Below are 22,940 nucleotides of genomic sequence, written 5' to 3'. Positions count from 1 at the left end.
AAAAACTGATATCCACTACCACTCATATCTGAGCTTTTTGATTGACTTAGAGGAGCACAGATATTTACTAAACTAGTTCTAGAATGAACTTATAATCTGGTGTGGATTTGTGAAGGAGATGAATGGAAGACCACCTTTAATATATGTGATAGTCATTATGAATATTTAGTTATGCCGTTTGGCCTCTGCAATGCTTTAGCGGTTTTTCAAGCCATGATAAATGATATATTCTGGGATCTGCGATATTCACTTGTGATTGTCTATCTAGATGACATCCTTATCTTTTCCAAGACTGTTAAGCAGCATAAAAATCACGTTCAATGGTCCTTCAGCATTTGCAAGAAAATAAGTTTTATGCCAAACTGGAAAAATGTGTCTTTCATCAAGAAGAATTATCCTTCTTAGGATACAAAATTTCACAAAAAGGACTTTGGATGGATCCAGAGAAACTTAAGGCAATCCTGGATTGGCCTCAACTAGTGGATCTTAAGGCAATACAATGTTTCTTAGGTTTCTCGAATTATTACCAACAGTTCATTCCTGGTTATTTGACCTTAGCAGCTCCGATTACAGCTTTGACTTGAAAAGGAGCTGATAAATGCAATTGGTCTTCAGAAGCTATTTAAGTCTTTCAACATTTGAAGGAAGAGTTCATCAAAGATCCTTGCCTACAACATGCAGATCCTACCAGACCATTTATTGTTGAAGTGGATGCTTCCGTGCTAAGGGTTGGAGCAATACTTTTACAACCAATGGAGATTGGGAAATTAGTTACCTGTGCTTACTTCTCAAAAAGATTTTCCCCCACTGAGAAAAATTATTCTATAGGTGACCGAGAATTCCTAGCGATCAAACTTGCCTTAGAAGAGTGTCACTTACTGGAGGGGGCACTTACTGGAGGGGGCCAAGCATACTATCTCCTTCTACACTGACCACAAGAATTTGGCATATCTTTCTCATGCTCAATGACTCTAACTTCAACAAACCAATGGGCTTTATTCTTCAGTCAATTTGACTTTAACTTACGCTTTTGCCCAGCAGAAAAGAATTGTTGGGCAGATACTTTGTCAAAACGTTTTTATCAGGAGGAAACCCCTGATTTACTGTGTCACATCATTGATCCAGCATGCATTTTGGTTGCCTTAACCTTTACTGTTCCAATAGGTAAGACAGTCGTTCCTAAATGTCTGAGGGAATGTCTTCATTGGGCTCATGATTCTCATCTCACAAGACATCCAGGACTTCAACGAACCAATGAACTCCTTTCTCATCACTATTGGTGGCCACAGTGGGAAAAGGACACCGAATGGTATGTGGACTCCTGTCCTATGTGTGCTGCTCATAAAAGTTCATGAGCCCAACCTTGGGGCTTACTTCAACCACTTCCAATAACTGAGAAACCCTGGACCCATATCGCCATGGACTTTATCACAGACCTGCCCCCATTTAAAACAGTGGTTGACTGTTTTAAAAAATGGCCCATTTCATTGCAATTCCTAGACTACCATCAGCATCAGAATTAGTATGACTGTTCGCACAACATATTTTTCAAATCCATGGACCTCCTCAACACATCTTATCAGATAGGGGAGTCCAGTTCATTGCATGCTACTGGAGGATCTCTGTAAAAAATTTGGAATCCAACTTGACTTTTCTTCAGCATACCACCCTCAAACCAATGGACTGGCTGAAAGGACCAATCAGCCACGTTTTTACGATACTACGTGAACCAGCGTCAGGACAATTGGTCCTTAATACTCTTATGGGCTGAGATATGTCACAATAATCATGTTAATCAAGCCACAAGAACATCACCTTTTTATTTGGTTTTCGGATGACATCCTTTAGTACTATTACTCATTACCCCCTCATCCTCGTGTCCAGCGGTTGATCTTGTTACTCAAGATTTATTTGATTTATAGCAGAATACTCATAGACTTTTGCAGCAGGCTGCAGCTCGCACTGAAAAACAGACAGATAAAAAACAACGACCGGCTCAACACTTCTACCCAGGAGAATTAGTGTGGTTAAGCACTCGCAATCTCAGATTACGAATGCCATCTTTAAAGTTTGCTCCTCGATTTGTGGGGCCTTTTCCAGTTGAAAAACAGAGAGCAGATGCTGCGTATAAACTCTGGGTGCTTTCTCATCGAATTCATGATGTTTTTCATGTATCACTCCTTAAACTGCAATTCTGTCTTGGCTTACTAGGAAGCCAAAACAGTTGTCACCACAATTGTTGATGATGAGTCACAATATGAGGTATAAGAGATCTTGGATGTTAGGAGAGGGAGAAAGGGACTGCAATATCTAATCTCCTGGAAAGGTTATATCCCAGAGGAGAACTCTTGGGAACCTATCAGTAATATTCAAGCCCCTCAACTTATATGTGAATTCCACCAACCTTTTCCTGACAAACCTAAACCGAAGAGGCAGAAAGAGGGACTTTGCGAGGGAGGTACAGTTAGGAGTAGAGTGGGACACTGCTTATCCACAGTGATTCCCATGGCACAGCAATTACATTCAGTGGCTGCCTCCCAGAGGAGCGCATCAGGAGGCATGCTCTAACATGGCTCCACTTCCCGTCACGCTGGACATCCTGGCCTGAAGTTCCCGTAGTAAGAGCGGGAACATTAGGGATTTATACGCCATTTCTGCCTTGCTTCTCTGCCTTGGCAACAGGTTGCTTTCTAGTTGGTTTCGCTGTCGATATTCTTGCTCTGCCTTGACCCTGTTGCTGGATTTTGGATTGTCTTGTCTGCTGTCTGCCTCGACCCCTCGCTGGACTCTGGATTGCCTTATCTGCTGCTTACTCTGACCCCTCACTGGACTTTGGATTTGTCTTGTCTGCTGCCTGCCTCAACCCCTTGCTGGACTCTGGATTGCCTTATCTGTTGCCTGTTCTGACCCCTCGCTGGACTCTGGATTTGCCTTGTCTGCTAGAGATGTGAATCGTGTCCTCGATCGTCTTAACGATCGATTTCGGCTGGGAGGGGGAGGGAATCGTATTGTTGCCGTTTGGGTGTGTAAACTATCGTGAAAAATCGTTAAAATCGTGAGCCGGCACACTAAACCCCCCTAAAACCCACCCCGACCCTTTAAATTAAATCCCCCACCCTCCCGAACCCCCCCCCCCAATGCTTTAAATTACCTGGGGATCCGGCAGTGGTCCAGAACGGCGGCGGTCCGGAATGGCCCCCTCAATAGAATCGTGTTGTCTTCAGCCGGCGCCATTTTTCAAAATGGCCGCCGCAAAATGGCGGCGGCCATAGACCAAAACGATTCGACACAGGAGGTCATTCCGGACCCCCGATGGACTTTTGGCAAGTCTTGTGGGGGTCAGGAGGCCCCCCCAAGCTGGCCAAAATTTTCCTGGGAGTCCAGCGGGGTTCCGGGAGCGATTTCTTGCTGCAAATCGTTTTCGTACGGAAAATGGTGCCGGCAGGAGATCGACTGCAGGAGGTCGTTCAGCGGGGGTTCCGGACCGCTGTTACTTCCTTCCTTGAATCCACACTGAGTTGCAGGCTTGCTGGGAGCCATTCCTTCGGGTGACTCTGGGGGCATTACAGCTGCATACTGTTCCATCCTTCTTGCCCCAGGTAGTCTCGGACTTTCATTTGAATCAGTCCATCTCCTTGCCATCTCTGGAGAAAGTCAGGGATGTAGAGGAGTTTTGCCTTTTACATTCCTTGGATGTTAAGTGTCTTCTTGTGTGGTATCTGGAGGTCTTTGAGTCTTTTCAAAAGACAGATCACCTGTTTGTTCTCCATGGTGGGAGTAAGCAGGGCACTCCAGCTTCGTGGGCTACCATAGCTCGTTGGATTAAGGAGGTGGTCTCGGCTGCATATGTGCATGTTGGAAAGCCATAGCCTATTCAGGTTAGGGCTCATTCCACTAGGGCTCAGGCAGTGTCATGGACAGAGGTTAGTCTATTGTCTCCCATCGATATCTGACAATCTGCAATGTGGTCCTCCTTACATACTTTTTCCAGGTTCTGTCATCTGGATGTGCAGTCCTGGGAGGATGCAGAATTTTGCAAGTGCAGTGTTGACTGGAACACGGGCAGCCTCCCACCCTATTGGGGAGTAGCTTTGGTACATCCCACTGGTCCTGAGTCCAACTGTCTTCATGCTAGGAAATGGAGAAATTATTCACCTGAAAATTTTGTTTCCTTAGTGTAGACAGAGTGTGTCAGTAGTCCTCCTGTGGGGATCTGGGTCCCAAGGGATTACTGGTACGTGTTCATCTAGCCCCTAGCTTGGGGGACTTAGAATCTTATGTTTATTGTTTTTTATTTAATTAAGATTTTTATATACAGAGATACATTGGGAACATCATCTCGGTTTACAGTTAACTTAATACAGCAAGAAGCTTTACAAATAACAGATAACAATATGTAACAACAGGATACTAAATATAGTATTGATTAACTGTGTATGAGGGTGGTATTATGTGAGTTCAATGTTTATGGTTGGTTGAGTACAGTTCTGGTTATCTGTTTTTTATCATATATTTAATCAAGTTTTTTGCTAGTCTGTCCACAGTTGCTTTTGAAGAGAATACTGGCAGGCTGGGGTCACTGCAGGGTTAGATTGATTGATTGATTGATTTATTTATTTATTTATTTATTTATTTATTTATTAAAGGCTTTTATATACCGACTTTCTTGATACAAATCAAATCAACTCGGTTTACATTGAACTAAGCAGAAAATCAATTAACCAATCAACAAGAGAAAAGGAGCATAAAAGTTACATTATAACAAGGAAGCCTTAACTTAGAGTAAGAAATAAAGAGGGGGAGAACGAAATAAATAGATAAATACTATATACAAAAGTTACATTATAACAAGGATGCCTTAACTTGGAGTAAGAAATAAAGCGGGGGAGAATGAAATAAATAGATAAATACTATATACAAAAGAGGGGGGCAAGGAGCCAACCTCTTTAATAGATACTATGCATGAAAATATGGATAAATTTGTTTACATAAGTGGGTGATGGAACAATTCTTGATCAGTCAATGGGGTCTGTGGTGGGGAAGGCTTGGCTGAACAGCCATGTCTTTAGTTTCTTTTTAAAAGTTATTAGACAGGTCTCCAGTCTGAGGTCCGGAGGCATGGCGTTCCAAATGGAAGGGCCTGCGGTAGAGAATGACCGGTCTCTGATATTTGAGTGGTGCACTAATTTGATTGGAGGAACGTATAATGATCCCTTGTAAGCATCCCTTAAAGGCCTGGTCATCGAGTGCAGTCTGAGAGGATGAAGCAGATCAAGAGGGGTCTGTTGGTGGATATTTTTATGAATGATTGTGAGAGATTTATGAAGGATCCGGAAGTTTACTGGGAGCCAGTGGAGATCTTTTAGAATGGGAGAAATATGCTCTCTCCGATTGGTATTTGTCAAAATTCTCGCCGTTGCATTTTGTAGCAACTGGAGAGGTTTAATAGTAGAGGCTGGAAGACCATGCAAAATGGAATTGCAATAGTCGATCTTGGAGAACAGAATAGCTTGGAGGACGGATCTGAAATCGTAATGGAATAGGAGCGGTTTGAGTTTTTTGAGTACTTGTAGCTTGTAGAAGCACTCCTTTGTAGTATGTTTTATAAAATGTTTTAGGTTCAGGTGACTGTCAATTAGGACTCCAAGATCTCTGGCATGTGATATATGTGGAATAGATTGTGATTGGTGAAGGATGGGACTGCCTTCTGGAGTAATTAGCAAGAGTTCGGTTTTGGAAGTGTTGAGCACAAGATTGAGGCTTGATAGGTAATGGTTAATTATATACTGGTAATGGTTAATAGATATACTGTGACGTCAGTTTGCTCCATCTCCATCATCTGGCAGGGGAACATAAACCCACTGGTCATGAGTCCATCTGTCTACACTAAGGAAAATGAAATTATCAGGTAAACAATTTCTCCATTGAAGAGTTTAGGTCTGTGAAGGAAGTCAGAGTAGATATGGGACAGCTAAGGAGGAGGAGAAAGGGGGAATAAGACCAGAACCACACTGATTACAAAAATGACAAGCTCAATGAAGGTCAAAAAATATTGAGAGTTAACTCAGAGAGAAGGAGGTGAAGAGACAGAATGGAGAGGCTAAGTTGTAAAGAGAGAAACGTGGGCTATGATTTTTCATGGATTGCCATTGATATTTGGTAATCATAGCTAGCTCCAGGATCATCTTTGCCTATTCTTACACATAACTGTCAATTATCTGATTTTGTTTAGCAATTTATACCATACTAAACCTCTAAGAATATCTAGAATGTTACGAGAACCGGCGTGGCTCCCTTCACTCACCAGTGCAAACCCTGCTGACCGGACCCGAATGCCCTGCGACGGCTGGGAACCGCTGCCGGTGCACGCTGCCACATGCTCTCCTCTCCGGCTCACCCACGTTGCCGTCATGACCAGACCAGGCCGCTGCTGGGGGCTGCGCGCCAACCAGACCATGGTCAGGCCCCGCGCTAGCCTCTCAGCTAACCCTTGGGCTTCCAGGCGCGCGCACCACGTGACCCCCTTTTCAGCGTCACCCGCTGGAGTGGCCCAGATTCCTTTTCCTAGACCTCAGGCTATTTAAGGCAAGGCCTGCTCCTCAGACCTTGCCCTTGGCTATTTCTGGCTCATGTATGTTCCTGGAAGCTTTGTCACTTGTTCCTGAGTTCCTGACCTTGCCTGCCTGCCTACGAGATACGCCACCTGCCAAGATCCTTGCCTGCCTGACTACGAGATATGCCAGCTGCCAAGACCCTTGCCTGGCAGACCACGAGTTTTGCTGCCTTCTTGAACTCTTGCCTGTTTACTCAAGTTACTCTGTCCACCAAGGCTCTTGCCTGCCTGACCTCAACCAGCTCCCTGAGACCCCACATAAGACCAGCCAGCCCCAGTACCCAAGGGCTCAACCTGAGGGGAACAAGGGCTGGTATTGGTGAAGCCCCTGTGGGGTATGAGGCATCACTAGCCTCGCCTGCTGATGGTGGACACCCGTTGGGCTCCCCCTCATGGGTAGAAACATCTACCCCGGAGGTCCAAGGATCCACGTTGCTAACATAGAAAATGTTCTAAATAGATGATAGTCCAACAGTCAATATATCACTTTGCTTATACAATGTGTAAACAATGAAACAGCTAAACCAATATTACCAAATTAAAATATAGAAAATGTAGCATAGAAAACATATTAAGTTAGTGTTATTACAATTTTCATGCTGTTTTAGATTTTAAGCTACAAAGTTCTGAATATGAATCAGCCACTTATCCCACTTTTAGTACCACAGCAGAAGTAACTTAATGCTGAATATATATGACCAGTGAAGAACTTGTCTGGCTTGATAAATCAGCTCATTGTATTTTTTTTTCTGACAAAATACACTCTTTAAAAAATTATATGACCGCAAAATCATGTTATATGATGTGGAACTGTCACACAGTATTAGCAATAATTTTAATCAACCAGTTTTTCTCCATGCATTCAGTTCCTCAAATGAATTAACTTGCGCTTCTCAAGATTCTATAAGTTAGAATGATTCATAGACAGACAAGAATGTATTAGACATTGCTATAATCAATGCACTACGTACAGGATGCATGACTAGTAATAAATAACTGATTGGGAAAGACCCAGAAAATAGTCCTATAATATTGCTAGCAAACTAAATGGCATGTCTCAATGATCAACATCAAGTGCTGACCATACTGAAGAAAATCAATGAAAAACAATTTTCTTAGGATGGTCTAAGGCAAAAATGCTACCCATGTAAAATGAAGTAGCTGTAGAGTTCTTGTCTAAATAGTCAGATTCTAATGTCCATCTCTTTTACTTCCCTATTTCCTTCACTTGAATTCTTATATTTAGGAAATTTAAAACATTTTAAGAATTCAGACAGTTAGAAGAGGGTTGGAAAGTTTGAAGGCCCTATATCGGGGCTTCCCAAACCTGTCTGGGGACCCCACAGCCAGTCGGGTTTTCAGGATATCCACAATGAATAAGCATGAGATACATTTGCATATCACGGACACTCAGTATATGCAAATTTATCTCATACATATTCATTGTAGATATCCTGAAAACCCAACTGGCTGTGGAGTCCCCCAGGACAGGTTTGGAAAGCCCTGCCCTATATAATATATTTTTATGTAATTTGAGTTTAATTGATGCAAAAAATGCAATTAAATATAGGTGGGGAAAGCGTGCAGAGGCATGGCTTTGGGAAAATTTGCAAAATAGATTTGTGGAAGGGGGATGTGTGGCGTGTGGATACTGGGTATGAGGTGGTGTTTGTGAGATTGGGTAGGTTTGTGTGTGTGCATGAATAGGTGGGTGGGTGTGCATGTAGGAATATGTGGATATAAATATGGGATTAAAGGGTTTAATGTAGTGTGTTTGTGTGTGTGTGTGTATATGTGTTGAGAGGGTTAACATAAGAACATGAGAAATTGCTATACTGGGTCAGACCAAGGGTCCATCAAGTCCAGCATCCTGTTTCCAACAGAGACCAAACCAGGCCACAAGAACCTGGCAAGTACCCAAACATTAAGAAGATCCCATGCTACTGATGCCAGTAATAGCAGAGGCGATTCCCTAAGTAAACTTGATTAATAGCAGTTAATGGACTTCTCCTCCAAGAACTTATCCAAACCTTTTTTGAAACCAGCTATACTAACTGCACTAACCACATCCTCTGGCAACAAATTCCAGAGCTTAATTGTGCGTTGAGTGAAAAATAATGTTCTACTTTTAGTCTTAAATGTGCTACTTGCTAACTTCATGGAGTGCCCCTAGTCTTTCTATTATCCGAAAGTGTAAATAACCGATTCACATCTACTTGTTCAAGACCTCTCATGATTTTAAATACCTCTATCATATCCCCCCGCATCCGTCTCTTTTCCAAGCTAAACAGCCCTATCCTCTTCAGCCTTTCCTTATAGGGGAGTTGTTCCATACCCTTTATCATTTTGGTTGCCCTTCTCTGTACCTTCTCCATCGCTACTATATCTTTCTTGAGATGCGGCGACCAGAATTGAATCACGCATGCGCACACACACAACACAAACCTCCCTTACCTAATACAAAATAAAGAGCCACGAATTAAAAACAGAAGAATGCAGACAAAACTGAAATAAAAACTCTAAGAAGCCCAACTCTGCATGTAGTGCAACACCAGAGAAAAAGTTACATAAATGCATTTTCTCCTAAACTGAGAAAAATATGAAGATATAAGAAATGTGCATTCCTAAACAGACATATTCCACTCTAAAAATATTTTCTCCTTTATCTAGGCATTTTATTTTTGTGATTGAGTTGGTCCTGGTCTCTCTCTTCAGTCTTCTCATTCCACATTCCATTCCTTCTCTCTCTCTTTCTTCCTTTCTTCTTCCTTTCCTTCCCTACATCTGTCTCAGATATTGATACTTCCCATTTATCTTTTTCTACATCTATCTTGTCTTTTTCTTTCTATCCATTCATAATTCATTTTCACCCCTCTTCTCTTCTCTCTAACCTTCTAGTTCTCAGGCTCCTTCTTTTCAGTCTCACCTTTCTACCAGTTTTCCATCTACCCCAGCAAATCTAACAGTCCCATTGGCAACCACCCAATCGCCAAGTGCCCACTGCCCCACCAAGTTCCAGCTCTCCACCATTCACAAGTCCTTGTTCTGCTCCCCAACTCTGTCAGAGCTCCAGCTCTTAATACTGCCCCACTACACAAGTCCGTGCTCTCCCTGTGTTCCTATTCTTCTCCTGCTCTCCACCCCAGTATTTGCTCTCCCTGAGTCCCCAAATCCCATTCTACCCATGAGCTCCCCCACCACCCCAGGCCACAAATCCCATTCTTCCCATGCTCTCACCCCATCCTCACAATCCCCTGATCTTCTCCTTAGTCCCTGCCTCCCATTCTTCTCTCTGCACTATCCCCTAGCTCCTAATTCTTATTCTTCTTCTGTTGCCCCCCCCCCTCCCCACTTGCCATTTCCCCCCGATGTCCTCCTCCATCACATTCATCCTCTATACTGTCCCTTCTCTCCTTCTGCCCCCAACAGTACCTCTAACCTGCTTGGGGTACCTCTCAAATATGGGTGCCTCCTCCTTCCTGTAGTCTTACAATGAAACATTTCTTGTTTGAACTACACGGATCTGTATCTATGGAGCCAGATATGGTTTAAAGATCTGCTGTTATAAATGCATAGAGCCACACAGTTCTAACAGCAAATGTTTGAACCATGCGAGCCTCCATAGATACAGAGCCCCACAGTTCAAGCAAACGATTTTTCACTCCGAGGGTGCAGGAAGGAGGAGGCACCCATATTTGAGCTGAAGGGCAATAACATTGAGGTGCCTTTTAGGGAAAGGGAAGAATAGATTTGGGGAAGCACAGAAAAAACCAGGAGGCAGGGATTAGTGTGTGTGTGTGTGTGTGTGTGTGTGCGTGCGGGGTGGGGGGGGGGGGGAGGGCGGTAACAGCCTGTAAAGTTGGTGGTAGTTGAATCCATAGTTCATATGCTACACAAACATTTCAGCAATATTTGTTACAAACAGCAGTATCAATCAGTCAAAGTGATTGATTTGCAGTGATATTATGCAGGGGACTCCCAGAACCCCTTGCTAAATTATTTTATGAAAGCAAAGAACACCTTTTAACTGAATTAGAACTGTCACACTCTCTGTGATAAGTGTAACTCCCCCTTGACTGCTTACTTCACGGGGCATTCCTGGGTCCAGGACTGATCTGGCGGGAGCTCCCCCTAGGGCAGACTGCGTCAGTCCTTATGTTCTTGGCACCTGGTGCCCCCACCTGGGGAATAAGGTGTTAGGGGTGGGATTTCCCTCCCTTAACCCAAGGAAAACAAATGGGACTGTGAACAAGTTTGGTAGTATGTACAAATATATACAGGTTTATTTAGACTTTATAAGTATATCATTTCTACATGATTATGTACATTGCCAACAGGATGTCAAACAGCACACTTATCTACTTGTGGTTAGTAGTCAGAAGCCAGGCAACTATATACATTTCTACAAGACAGCAAGAACATGTAATATTTGACAATTTGGAGTTGTTGGCCTCCACAGTATATCATCATATAGAATAGAGGGGACCTCTGGAGTTCCAGCTTAATCAAGTGTTATTATATTATTCCCTATTTTTACATCTCACCCATGTGAAAAGATGTAACTGTGCTGGTGGGCAGTGTTGTCCTGGGGGGCTCCATTGTATCTAAACCACTGCCTTCTCCTCGGTGCTGCATCTGTTCCAAGGACTGTGTCAACACTGGAGTTCACAACCTCCAGGGAGACCTGACTGCACCTCCTGAAATGCATCTGGGATCCACGCCTTCCTGGGGAACTGCTCAATCAGCCGCTCAGGTCCACACCCTTCTTGGCGACTGCTAGGTCTGCCATTGGGGTCCTCATCATCCTGGGGAACCGCTTGACCTGCCTCTGGGCTCCATGACTATTTGGGGGACTGCTTCATCTGCCACTGTGGTCCGCTTCTTGTTTGGGGACCGCTCAATATGCTGCTGTGGTCCACGCCCTCCTGGGGGCCACTTGATCTGTCTCTAAGGTCCACACCTTCTTGGGGAACTGTTCGATCTGCTGCTGGAGTCCCCTTGCTTAAGTGGTTCCCAGGCTCACTTCCCGGTCTGCCACTACGGTCCCCTTCCTCCTGGGTGACCACTCCACCTACTGATATGCTGCTGTCCTTCGGATCCTGTCCCTTGGTAGGAGGGCTTTTCCTCGCTTGGGTTTACATCTCCACTAGGCATATAGCTTGTTTAACATTCAGTGATTCATGTCCTCTACAATATCAACTTTTAGTGATTTTAGTTCTGTTAAGCTCGTGGCCAGTCATTTGCTGTTTCCCAGGCTAGATGGGTGTCCTTCTCTCAGCCCAAAGTCCTAGATCCAGGAAGGACCATGGAACGAGAATGTATGCATACCCTTCCATCCTGCCTGGCTTTTTTTCTGTTGTCTGAGAACTGGGTACCCAAGGGTCTGACTCCTCTTATTAGGGCAAGAATCTGTTTGATTCCTAGGACTGTTTTTCAGTACATTTTTCTCAGAAATCTCTCTCTCATCCAGAAGTCTCCAATGTAGGACTTTTCCAGTCATAGTTCTGTATGATCAAAAGTGATATTTCATTGCAAGTTATCAACAGTAGTCCAGGGGGCTGTGACGTGCAAATTCCCCTACCTGAGTCTCTGACTCACCTATTCAATGGTCATTTAAGCACCTTCAAAGTAAGGGTCTGGCAACCTTTTCAATCTCACTCTGGGTTTCCTGGGCTGTCGGCTCATGTTACTTAGCTGCATTGTCCTCTTTTTTTCTCTGCTGCAGTTCACTTAAATTGTAGCTTGTTCTTTAACTTCCATCTCCTTTGGGAGGTGGGTTTCATAAGAAATTAGTAGTACATCTTACTGATTTGGCCATTGCCAGTGAATATCACCAAGATCTTCTACATTAAAATAACATTTATTGGCCCCCTATCTGGAGCTAAAAAATATCAACAATTTAAAAATTGAGGGCATAGTGTCTCTCCTATACCTTCAAAATTGTCAAATAAAGAATAATTGGGATTGCAGGTATAATCCTAACTTTTGAGTCAAGAGCAGCATGTACTTTAATAGTTTTATCAAGATACCAATTATTTTTGTTGACATGATAATATAAATCATTGCCCTTTCAGTACCATTTGTTTGATTTCCAGATTCTCAAATGCTTTATACATTGATGCTTCTTTTCCTTCAGCATTCCCAGCAGACTGCTGGAGGAGAAGACCATTTCCTGCATTGCTCTGATAATTAGCAATGATGATAAGAGATGATGGGAAAATTGATAAACCACAATAGCTATTACTATCCTCATGATAGTTTGATGTTTTTAAGAAGACATATTAATCATACAAAGCCATTTTCTATGTGCTTATATTCAGTAATTTCTGTGGTGCTTATCTAAGACCTTTTGTTTATTAAGTTCTAAATGCTTCAAAAGGAACTGGGTTTTCTTTATTTCTTTCTTCTTTTAATGAAAATATGATTTGGGGTGTATACTCTCACATATGGTTTTAACATTTTTTATATTTTCTCCATTAACTCTCACCACTATACAGACAGTAAATCTAAGTAAATCAGAGTGCTGCTTTGGTGATTATAGTGCCTAAGAGTGGAGCTCCTGCAATCAGGAGTAAACTTAGAGCTGGACCACCTAACATTTTTAATCTGTGATACAGGATTCATGAACTTATACCCTGCCAATTTGGGGTTTGTTCCTTTTTTTTCACATTAGCTTTCTGATTCTGACTTAGATTGAGTATTAGAAAGTCCAACAAACTAGATACTCTAAAATTCCAAACTAAACTACTAGCATACTAACCATTTGATTTCTTATTAAATTATAGGGACTGCACCTCTGCTTGCTTCACTCTTCAATGTCAGTGGGGGAATGTGCAGAAGGGGTGTAGCGGAGGTGTGTATGTGTTGTGGGGGAGGTGGGGGAGTGGGAGATATGTGTATATATTACTGGTGGCATTCTTTTTCCCTTGAAATCTTGAGGTAGTGATGTGTGTGAGATATTTGTACAAGGGGATTGGCAGTGTTGGGGGTTGGCAGCAGCGCCAGTGGTGTGTGTATGTGTGCATGTATGTTGGGGGGAGGGTTGTTGTTGGTGGTATATATGTGGGGGGAGGACTGGTGGCAGTGTTGAGTGAGTGAGAGGAGGTTTGGAAGCAGTGATGGTGTGTGGAGGAGAAATTTGGTGGTGGTGGTTGTGTGTGCAGGTGTGTGAGAGAGGGTTAGTGGTGGTAGTTGTATGTGAGAGGTGTAGGGTAGGGTGGGGGTTGAATGTGTGAGATGTGTGTTGGGTAGTGGTTGAGTTCGTGAGATGTGTTTGTGGGGTAGGGATGGGCGTGGCAATTGAGTGTGGGAGATGTGTGCATGAGGAAGACAGGAGTTCAGGTGTTTGAGTGTGAGATGTGTGCGTGCAGGCTATTGCTGCTGCTCTTTTTTTTTCTTTTGTTGGTGAGGCCTAGGAAACCCCACCAGCCCTGCTGCCACCACTGTTCATTTTTTCCTTCCTTTTTCAGCCCTTTGTTGAAGTTTTGCTGCTCTTGCCTCTTTCTTGATATCCATGATGGTGGCCATGCCCCCAGCGGCTCGTCGCTGCACACACACATGTGCAGGTATGCTACAATGATCATACAGAGCACCTAATACTTTCTATAATATTGGGAGAAATACCATTAAACACGCTTTAACCAACAATGACAAATATAATAAACTTAGAAGTCGATTTTAAGACCCGCGTGCACATTCATGTGCGAGTGGTTCCCCAGCTCGTGCCACATGGACATGCCGATTTTATAACATGAACGCGTGGCACATGCAAATTATAAAATACTATATCCACACGTCGATTGTGCAGGAGGAGGGCCGTGACTCGCTTGTGCAGGAGGAGGGATTTTAAAAAGCAACACGTGGCGACACGAGTAGGGCTTCCCCAGTTCCCTCCAATTAAGGAGCAGACTGGGAGGGAAAGTCCCTATACCCCTAGCTAACCTTCCTACCTATTCCCCTCTCCTCCCTAACCCCTACTCCCTACCTAGCTATTAGAATTATTTTATTTTGTTCCTTACTGCTCCTTTGGAGCAGCAGTACCCTCCACGCACTGGCCGGCTGCTGGCACTCGCTTTCCCGGGAGAGTGGCTAATAGCGTTGTCCCTGCCCACCCCCTGCTCTGCCCCTCCCCACCAGAACATGCCCCCCTGACCTGCTCCTTTTTTGGGCCTGGCACAGGAATCACACGCATGGCCGGGCCCTTCGTAAAATGCATGCGGTTGGCGCAGGGCCCAGCCACGTGCATAACCCTCGTTTTTTATGCACACAGGCTTTTTAAAATCAGGCCTTCACTAGATATTTAAAAAGTGAATGATATAGTAACAAAGTAAGTGATGGCAGATAAAGACCAAAAGGCCCATCTAATCTGCCCAGCATCGATTTTATGTGCATTTACCCAAAGATGATCATCTTTCTACATGAAACCCAACCACCAGTCCCACTGTGTCCTCTTGCAACTGGCACTCCATGCAGGCTTCCAAAAATACCAGCTAGAGTTTGGTATGAGGACAGGGGAAGCGGTCTTGGTTAACTGATTGAAATCTGCTGTTGCCCAGTTACTTCCATTTTAGTGATAACAATCACTTCGGGGCTTGATACAAGAACCTATGACCATAAATTTAAGAAAGCTTTTTAGGATTTCACACAACTGATACCCTAAATGAATTAGGATGTTAGATCCTGTAGGATGATAACTTTACCCCACTGAGCCCCTAATTCTGTTTTTGATTCACTAAACAGCTAACTTTAGCTGCTCAAAAAGTGAACAACCCTAAATGTGTTTCCAGGGTTGGAGGAGGACTTAACCAATTAGTGCTGATTGGTAGCGTTAGCTGGTTAAGTTTATCAGCCGAATGCTGAACAACTAAATAGTAGACCTAAATCTAGTCTGCTAAATTTTAGCTGGCAAGGTTTAGGGCATAATTTGAGCCCAAACCTAGCCAGTTAAGATGCTGTCGAAAAAGATCCTAAGCTATTTAAAACATAGCTATCTATGGCCTAGATTTTTCATTCCCATATAAATATAGCAGAATGAAGAGCCACGGCCAGAAAAGGGGCAGGGCGATAGTGTGCACCCAGCCGCATTGAGGCAGTGCATTTTCGCCCACCGTGATTGCAGCTGTGATGCACATTATCGCCACCATAGAGCCCCTGCACAAGGTATAGTTATTTCCAGCACTACTGCCAGCAATAATGTGTAAAACTTTATTGCCCGCATCGTGACCAGGCTCAAAATTTTTAAAATCCCGCCCAAACCCTTCCCCTTTCCCTCATTTAAATTTTATTGTTGCGATGCAGTCATTATCGTGTGCATTAGGGTGATATTATACACGATAAGGCCCTAAAGCACGCGATAATGGCCTATCACATTTGAAAAATGCCCCTGTATCTTAGGCATCTTAGATACTCAGGGGACCACTGAAAATTGGCCCTAATTGATTTAAAATATTTTCTTAATAAACACAATTCCTAAAGTCTCTTTTTTCCCTTTATATTTGTCTTGATTAGAATGTAAGCTGCTTAGAATTGCACATAACATGGCCTATAAATGTTTTATTAAACAAATACATTGTAAGCTCTACCGAGCAGGAGTTGTTTCTTATGTAGTGTTTACACAGACAGCCCTGCATGCATCGAGTAGCATTATAGAAGTGATACGCAACAGTAATAATAATTGCTCCAGCTATCTTCTTAGTCAGAGATGGGTTAACTTTTGGGTCCAAGGGACATTTTTGTGCCCCTGCTCGAATCCTGGTCCACTGAAGTTCTGAGGGGGTGGGTGTGGGGGAAGAAACCCTGTTTTTTCTAAGAAGTAGGGACGTACCCCTTGGAATATAGTTGCTTAGGGAAGAGGTAGACTTCTGGCTCACAGGAGTTGCTTCTACCATGAGTGAAGACTCATCTCACATCAAGGGGTGGGTGCAACCCATGGGATGTAGTTTGTCCACCTCTGTTCTTATAGTAGTAGTAGCTTTCAAGTGGCAGTCTTCAGTTAAAAAGATGAAAGCCTGGATAACTTCAAAGATTTTAGGAATTCAGATATCTGAAAGTTGAGGTATTCTGACAAAAGCTGCATGCCCGTTTAATAATTAACAAAAGTTGCAGTCAGATCCTCAGGGAATGAGATTATTTCCTTCCCTGTTGATTTCCCTTAATGAATATTGAAGCTTGAATACCTTTTAAATGTCTTGCAAGGATCCCCTCTGGTTTGCTTCTTGAGTTTTTATAAAATGATCTTTTAGTTAACTTCATGAGGTGCTCAATTTTTGTTATAAGTATGTCATCAAGTTGCCTTTATTAACTCTTAGAGAATGAGATTTGAATTAGAAGGTTCATGAGCACATTCTGATTTGCATTTCTTTCCCTGGCTTATGACTCTTGAAATTATCTGGCATCTCAATATTTACTACTCTGCATTCTGCAGAATTTTACACTACTCTTCACTATGTCCTTTTCTTTTAAATAAATATTTAGGAAAAATTTTGCATGAACAATGGGTCTTATAGTACAGAATTACTTAATTGCTTTAATCTCCCCTGCTTCTAAATTCATCCCAAACTCATTTTCAAAACAAGTTAGGAAAGCTTTGGAAATGTTCTCTGACATACATTTGCAGAAAGAGGAGATGTGGTTCTTACACTGCTTATTGAATACATGCTATAGGTTAATATAGTTTGTCTACTTATTGCAAAATGTTCCTCTTGGTCCAATCATGGGAGAAAGGGAGGGAGAGAAAGAGGGGGATAGAAGCTTAGAAGGTGCCTTTCGGTGTGTGAGTGCGTGTGTTTGTGTTTGTGAATGGGAGTGGCCTTAGGTAGGTTTATGATTTGCTACAGAATGTTGGAAAATATTCCATTCCAAGGGACTGCTTCCCAGCAGCTTGATCCATGGGGAAACAGAAGCAATATCCCAAACTAAAAACGTGGCTGTTCACTTAAGCCTTCCCTTGATGGACACCCCACAAACAGCACAGTCCTGCACTTCATTTTCACAGATCCGCGCCCCCCCCCCCCCCTTCTCCCACATTCTTGCCTTCAGTTTTTGATCTAAAGATTAAGCCATTGTCAAAGCTTGCTACATTCGTTCCTTTTGTTAGAACTTTATGTTAAACTTTGTTATGTTAATCTCTGTTATGTTAAACTTATTCCTTTTGCTCTCAACTCTCCCACTCTGTAAATCCCTGTTCATTGTAACTATCTTTCTAGTTAATTGGTTACCCCTTGAGTATCGGTATATCAAAAGAATCTAAATAAATAAATAAATAATTTGCTCAGTTACCACAAACCATTCTGGTAGAAAATTCAAACTTTAATTAGCAAGCAAATAAGAGTGTGTTACATACACTGTGTAGAATAGTGAACTGCACATATGTAGTTATAGCACTGTGAAGCACTATGATCACTGAACTTACCAGAGAATCATCCAGCATGGATGACATCATTCCTAGAAGGATGGAACTAAGTTTGTTATTCTAACTGATAAGAAGAGGCCTGTGGCCTATAAGTAAGAGCAAGCTGCTGTACACATGTTAAAATATATATCGATTGGCTATTAAAGGTAAAGGGTGTGGATTATAGAGATGTGAATCGTTTTTCAACGATTAAAATTATCGTCCGATAATGTTTATATCGTCTTAAATCGTTATAGAACACGATACAATAGAAATTCTAACGATTTATCGTTAAAAATCGTTAAATCGTGTTAGTGCGCACTAACTGAAAATGATACAAATAAACACTTTCCAGGTCACTGAAGGTCAGTTAGGAATGAATATGTGTTCCTATTGGCTGGCTGCCCTCTTATCTATTGATATTACCAAGGTTACCACTGAGGGGATGGTTGGGGGGATGGGAAATGGAACTGGAAACTAACGAACACCAACAGAAAATGAAACAAAGTGTTCACACTTCCCAGGTCAGTAAAGGTCACTTAGGAATGAATATGTATGTATGTATTCCTATTGGCTGGCTGTGCTCTTATCTATTGATGTTACCAATATGGTTGGGGGGATGTGAAATGGAAACAGTTGGAAGCTTGACAAAAAAAGTAATGTAATGATCAGCACTCACGTGACTAGAACTTGTTTGTTTATTATTTTTGTTAGCAGGCACCTGAAATGCTAGTGCATGTTGAATTTGCCAATCACTGTGCATTTTAGAAAGGTGGTCCTGGCTGGAACTGTACACAGTTCAAATATATGTAATTGATTGTTGGTAAGTGTATTTTTTAAGTAGCCACACTGGCACAAGTATGTTTACTTTTCCTCCTACTTAACTCACTAGCTCAGCTTTGTAAGAAGGGCTTCTCTGCTTGTGTGTTGTTTTTGTTTGGTGTGAGGAGAGCAGAAACATCAGATCTTTATTCAATCTACTACAGTCATCTCTTACAGTGCCCTATCCCTATTAATACCAGGAGTGTTGTGATCTTCCTGCACACAGTGCCCTAACCCTGATACCAGTCTGAGACAGCTCCCTCCCTGCATTACTAGTGAGAGGCTGGCTTCACAGACAGGGGGGAGCTGCCTGACCCTCACTCCTGACTTCCCCCATGTCCCAGCTAGTGAATGGTGTGTGGGTGAGGGGGGGGGGGGGGGAGGATGGTGAAGTCTGAGACAGCTCCCTCCCTGCATTACTAGTGAGAGGCTGGCTTCACAGACAGGGGGGAGCTGCCTGACCCTCACTCCTGACTTCCCCCATGTCCCAGCTAGTGAATGGTGTGTGGGTGAGGGGGGGGAGGATGGTGAAGTCTGAGACAGCTCCCTCCCTGCATTACTAGTGAGAGGCTGGCTTCGCAGACAGGGGGGAGCTGCCTGACCCTCACTCCTGACTTCCCCCATGTCCCAGCTAGTGAATGGTGTGTGGGTGAGGGGGGGGGGGGGAGGATGGTGAAGTCTGAGACAGCTCCCTCCCTGCATTACTAGTGAGAGGCTGGCTTCACAGACAGGGGGGAGCTGCCTGACCCTCACTCCTGACTTCCCCCATGTCCCAGCTAGTGAATGGTGTGTGGGTGAGGGGGGGGGGGTGGGGAGGATGGTGAAGTCTGAGACAGCTCCCTCCCTGCATTACTAGTGAGAGGCTGGCTTCACAGACAGGGGGGAGCTGCCTGACCCTCACTCCTGACTTCCCCCATGTCCCAGCTAGTGAATGGTGTGTGGGTGAGGGGGGGGGGGGGAGGATGGTGAAGTCTGAGACAGCTCCCTCCCTGCATTACTAGTGAGAGGCTGGCTTCACAGACAGGGGGGAGCTGCCTGACCCTCACTCCTGACTTCCCCCATGTCCCAGCTAGTGAATGGTGTGTGGGTGAGGGGGGGGGGGGAGGATGGTGAAGTCTGAGACAGCTCCCTCCCTGCATTACTAGTGAGAGGCTGGCTTCGCAGACAGGGGGGAGCTGCCTGACCCTCACTCCTGACTTCCCCCATGTCCCAGCTAGTGAATGGTGTGTGGGTGAGGGGGGGGGGAGGATGGTGAAGTCTGAGACAGCTCCCTCCCTGCATTACTAGTGAGAGGCTGACTTCACAGACAGGGGGGAGCTGCCTGACCCTCACTCCTGACTTCCCCCATGTCCCAGCTAGTGAATGGTGTGTGGGTGAGGGGGGGGGGGAGGATGGTGAAGTCTGAGACAGCTCCCTCCCTGCATTACTAGTGAGAGGCTGGCTTCCCAGACAGGGGGGAGCTGCCTGTCCCTCACTCCTGACTTCCCCCATGTCCCAGCTAGTGAATGGTGTGTGGGTGAGGGGGGGGGTGTGGATGGTGAAGTCTGAGACAGCTCCCTCCCTGCATTACTAGTGAGAGGCTGGCTTCACAGACAGGGGGGAGCTGCCTGACCCTCACTCCTGACTTCCCCCATGTCCCAGCTAGTGAATGGTGTGTGGGTGAGGGGGGGGGGAGGATGGTGAAGTCTGAGACAGCTCCCTCCCTGCATTACTAGTGAGAGGCTGGCTTCGCAGACAGGGGGGAGCTGCCTGACCCTCACTCCTGACTTCCCCCATGTCCCAGCTAGTGAATGGTGTGTGGGTGAGGGGGGGGGAGGATGGTGAAGTCTGAGACAGCTCCCTCCCTGCATTACTAGTGAGAGGCTGGCTTCACAGACAGGGGGGAGCTGCCTGACCCTCACTCCTGACTTCCCCCATGTCCCAGCTAGTGAATGGTGTGTGGGTGAGGGGGGGGGGAGGATGGTGAAGTCTGAGACAGCTCCCTCCCTGCATTACTAGTGAGAGGCTGGCTTCACAGACAGGGGGGAGCTGCCTGTCCCTCACTCCTGACTTCCCCCATGTCCCAGCTAGTGAATGGTGTGTGGGTGAGGGGGGGGGGGTGGATGGTGAAGTCTGAGACAGCTCCCTCCCTGCATTACTAGTGAGAGGCTGGCTTCACAGACAGGGGGGAGCTGCCTGACCCTCACTCCTGACTTCCCCCATGTCCCAGCTAGTGAATGGTGTGTGGGTAAGGGGGGGGGGGGGAGGATGGTGAAGTCTGAGACAGCTCCCTCCCTGCATTACTAGTGAGAGGCTGGCTTCACAGACAGGGGGGAGCTGCCTGACCCTCACTCCTCCGGGGTATTGTGATCTTCCTGCACACAGTGCCCTATCCCTGATACCAGGGGTGTTGTGATCTTCCTGCATGCAGTGCCCTATCCCTATTAATACCAGGAGTGTTGTGATCTTCCTGCATGCAGTGCCCTATCCCTATTAATACCAGGAGTGTTGTGATCTTCCTGCATGCAGTGCCCTATCCCTGATATCGGGATGTGTGCAAGAAGATCACAACACCCCCGGTATCAGGAATAGGGCACTGTGTGCAGGAAGATCACAACACCCCCAGTATCAGGAATAGGGCACTGTGTGCAGGAAGATCACAACACCCCTGGTATTAGGGATAGGGCACTGTGTGCAGGAAGATCACAACACTCCTGGTATTAATAGGGATAGGGCACTGTGTGCAGGAAGATCACAATACCCCTGGTATCAGGGTTAGGGCACAAGTTCTAGTCACATTGACTGATCACATTACTTGTTTTGTCAAGCTACCAACTGTTTCCATTTCCCATCCCCCATATACTGTCAGTAGGAAACTTGGTAACATGAATAAATAAGAGGGCAGCCAATAGGAATACATATTCATTCCTAAACTGACCTTAACTGACCTGAAAAGTGTCAAATTGTATCATTTTCAGTTAGTGCGCACTAACTCCCAGTTAGTGCGCACTAACTCCCGTTAGTGCGCACTAACTCGAGTTAGTGCGCACTAATCGGAAAAAACGATTTTTAACGATTTTTTAACTAAAAAATCGTGCCTAAGACGATTTTCTTGCCCTGCCACACGATTTCTATCGTTAAGACGATATGGAAAACGATTCACATCCCTAGTGGATTATGCAGATGACTGATAATAGCAGACCCCAGACCCCCTATAAGCTGAAGCACATATCATGAAGCTCTGAGCAGATTTTGAACAGACTGTATATACCTTTGCTTGTATTGCCTTCTCTGTATCTTTCTCTGCTCCATAGAGGAATTGTCCGCCTTCCTCTATTAATTACCTTTATCAATAAACCTCTTTCTTTATTATTGTTTGAAGCTGGTATTCATTCTGTAATTAGATAGAGGGGAAGCCCCTCTTTTAACAACTGACGCATTGTCAAAGACACATACACAAACGTGCACATAAACATACAAACACACATAAACAGTGATAAATTTCAGATGTGTTTATAATTCTGTTTTTGTGTATATGCCTATGTGTCTGTGTCTAGTACATATGTCTTTTTGTGGGTGTAAGTTAGTGGTGTAATGTATGTGTGTGTGTGTGTGTGCACATATGTGAAGGAGTATACATGTAGCTGTATGAATGTGGGGCAGGATATATATGCATGGAGGGCTGTATGTGGATGTGAGGAGGCTTTTATTAGGACGGACATGTGTAGCAGGGTGTGTAGAGTTGTGTGCATACAATGTGTGTGTATAGGGATGTATGGGGTGGGTATGTATGTAGAGTGCATGAGGTGAATGTGCAAGGGTGTGTGTGGAAGTATATTTGTGAAGGGGTGTGTGTGTGTCTGTGTAGAATGTGTGTGAGTTGTGTGTGTAGGGAAGTATGGAGATATGGAAGCGTGTGATGAAGAGGATGTAACAATGATTGTCGGAGGTTTGTGAGTAGGGTTTGGATGTTTGTGTGGGGTAAGTATATATTGGAGGGTATATATGTGAAGGCATGTAGCAGTGTATATAGAGATATGTGGGATATATATGTGTTAGGGATATATGTATATGGATGTATGTGTGAGGTCTGCATGCTAGGATGTGTGTGGGGGATGGGCTTGTAGGATGTGTCGG

The sequence above is a fragment of the Rhinatrema bivittatum genome, chromosome 5 (assembly GCF_901001135.1).
Source record: "Rhinatrema bivittatum chromosome 5, aRhiBiv1.1, whole genome shotgun sequence".
Classification (NCBI taxonomy): domain Eukaryota; kingdom Metazoa; phylum Chordata; class Amphibia; order Gymnophiona; family Rhinatrematidae; genus Rhinatrema; species Rhinatrema bivittatum.
Note: the sequence above shows the minus strand (reverse complement) of the source record.